General features: G+C 38.9%; 1 non-coding gene across 1 annotated transcript; it reads left to right on the top strand.

Moving 5' to 3' along the window:
* The first annotated feature begins 2,763 nt into the window (after positions 1–2,763).
* On the top strand, positions 2,764–2,870 carry LOC149527411 (small nucleolar RNA R71). The gene has a single exon (XR_016351087.1). It is a non-coding gene; the product is annotated as a small nucleolar RNA R71 (small nucleolar RNA).
* The last annotated feature ends 242 nt before the right edge of the window (positions 2,871–3,112 follow it).

Here is a 3,112-nt window from a genome sequence, read left to right as displayed (position 1 = left end):
CCAGCATGACCAAGAAAACTTCTAATACCTTTGACATTTATTGGAGGTGGTAATTTCTCAATTGCTTCAATTTTTGCTTTATCTACCTCAATGCCTCTGCTAGAGATCTTGTGCCCCAGGACAATACCTTCTCGCACCATGAAGTGACATTTCTCCCAATTGAGCACCAAATTTGTATCTTCACATCTCTTGAGTACCTTAGCCAGATTTAAGAGACAATCATCAAAATTATTTCCAAAGACGGAAAAATCATCCATAAATACCTCCAAACATTTCTCCACCATGTCTGTGAATATGGCCATCATACATCTTTGAAAGGTGGCAGGTGCATTACATAATCCAAATGGCATTCTTCTAAAAGCAAAGGTGCCATAAGGACATGTAAATGTAGTCTTTTCTTGATCTTCAGGAGCAATAACAATTTGGTTATAACCAGAATAACCATCTAGGAAGCAATAATATTCCTTACCAGCCAAGCGATCCAACATTTGATCAATGAATGGAAGAGGGAAGTGATCTTTCCTAGTAGCTTTGTTAAGCTTGCGATAATCCATGCACACTCGCCATCCAGTCACCATTCTTGTTGGGATGAGCTCATTATTGTCATTGGCAACCACAGTCATTCCTCCTTTCTTAGGAACACATTGAATTGGACTTACCCATAAGCTATCAGAGATAGGATAGATTATTCCAGCATCCAACCACTTGATGATTTCCTTCATGACTACTTCTTTCATGATGGGATTCAATCTTCTTTGCTGTTCAATTGTGGCTTTGTAATTTTCCTCAAGGAGGATTTTGTGCATGCAAACAGAAGGGCTAATTCCCTTAATATCGGCTATGGTCCATCCTATTGCTTTTTTGAATTCTCTAAGTGTCCTCAATAACTTCTCCTCTTGCATGTTAGTAAGAGCAGCAGAAATAATAACTGGAAGAGTAGAAAGATTTCCAAAAAAGCATACCTCAAGTGATCAGGCAGAGGTTTCAGTTCCAAAGTAGGTGGTTCCTCAATGGAGGGCTTAGAAGCTGGCATCAAAGAAGCTGAGATATCTAAAGACTCAAATTGATGATTAGTTCTTAATCTGGAGTGAGCATTTAACAAATTAGAATATTCAATAAATTCATCATCATCCCTGTCGGGATTAGCAACTAAACATGCTTCAAGAGGATCATTGGATTTTCTCTAAGAAAACCTCTTGTGACAGTTATTTACCATGCTCACAGAAAACAGTCTTCAGATGTCGTAGGTAATTTAAAGCTTTGAAAATATTAAATGTTACCTGTTAGTCTTGAACTCTCAAAGTGAGCTCACCTTTTCCAAACATCAATCGCTCTAGCAGTTGCTAAGAATGGCCTCCCAAGGATGATTGGAATTTGCCTATCTCTTCCATGTCAAGAATTAAAAAATCAACTTGGAAAAATAAAATTTATCAACCTTGACAAGAACATCTTCAATAATTCCACTCGGTACACATAGGAACGATCAGCCAATTGCAAAGTACAGAAGTGGGTTTGCATTCCCCCAAACCAAGTTTCTCAAAAATTGACCAAGGCATTAAATTGATACTTGCACCTAAATCACTCAAAGCTTTTGTAAAAAATAAATTACCAATTGTGCAAGGGATTGTGAAACTACCTGGATCTTGAGTTTGGGTGGCAGTTTTATTTGGAGAATTGCACTACACTCTTCTGTAAGGAAGACAGTTTCAAACTCACCTAGCTTTCTCTTTTTGGAGAGGATGTCCTTCAAGAACTTGACATAACTGGGCATTTGTTCCAAAGCTTCAGCAAAAGGAATATTTATGTGTAATTTCTTGAAGACATTGAGGAACTTCTGAAATTGCTTTTCAAGCTTTTGCTTTTGAAGTCTTTGGGAAAAGGTGTTGGAGGATGGATGACTGGAGAGTTCCTTGATTTTCAGCCTTGTTCATCATCTTTTTGTTGAATTTCAATTTCATTCTCACACATTCCTTCCTTATCACATGTTCAATCTCAGATCAACTGCTTTTTGATTCACCCCTTCAATCTCTTTTCCACTCCTTAAAGTGATGCTTGGCATTGTCCTACCTTAGGATTGATTTGTGTGTCACTGGGTAAGGAACCTTGAGGTCTATTGTTGATGGAATTGGCGAGCTGTCCCACTTGGGTCTCAAGATTTCTCAAGGCGGCTCCTTGACTTGAATATTGCATCAGTCTTGGATATATATTGCAAGAGGAGTTATTCCAATTGGGACTTCTTTCTGGAATTGTGGTCTAGCTTGTTGTTGAAAACCAGGAGGCATGATGGGTTTTGGATTGGAAGGCCCTGCATTGTTACTCCATGAAAAGTTGGGGTGGTTTCTCCAACCAGGATTATAAGTATTGGAGTATGGGTTATTTTGCTGCCTGTTGAAATTCCCCACGAACTGGACTGATTCGGAATTATATGGACATTGATCATATGAATGACTATCTCCACACATCTCACAAACAACTAATGAATTTTGAACTGCATGAACTCCCAGTGTATCAAGCTTTTTGGACAACGCAGCTACTTGAGTAGTTAAGGTGCCAAGTGCATCAATTTCATAAGCTCCAACAGCTTTTCTCGAGCCTGACCTTTCTGAAGGCCATTGATAATTATTGGAGGCCATCTCTTCCAACAAATTGTAGGCATCTACAGCATTCTTACTCATTAATGCCCCACCAGCAGCAGCATCAATTATGGTTTTTATTGACCCAACCAACCCATTGTAGAATGTCTGAACTTGCAACCAATCAGGAATCCCATGATGTGGACATCTTCTCAGTAGTTCTTTAAACCTCTCCCAGGCTTCATACAAGGACTCACCATCAAATTGTATGAATGAGGTGATATCGTTCCTCATCTTTGCAGTCTTGGCAGGTGGAAAAAATTTTGCTAGAAACTTTTGTGCCAAGTCCTCCCATGTAGTGATAGACCCATTAGGCAATGAATTAAGCCAACTTTTTGCTTTATCTCTCAGAGAAAAGGGAAACAGTCTCAATCTAATAGCATCATCAGTTACTCCATTGTACTTGAAGGTGTCACAAATCTCTAGGAAATTTACCAGATGAGAATTAGGATCATCACTAGGTAATCCACTAAACTGGA

Source organism: Theobroma umbraticum, unplaced genomic scaffold, assembly GCF_002168275.2.
Source record: "Theobroma umbraticum cultivar Fairchild unplaced genomic scaffold, ASM216827v3 scaffold_4.1, whole genome shotgun sequence".
Lineage (NCBI taxonomy): Eukaryota > Viridiplantae > Streptophyta > Magnoliopsida > Malvales > Malvaceae > Theobroma > Theobroma umbraticum.
The sequence above is the reverse complement of the archived record's forward strand: the minus strand, read 5'-3'. Positions and strand labels throughout refer to the sequence as shown.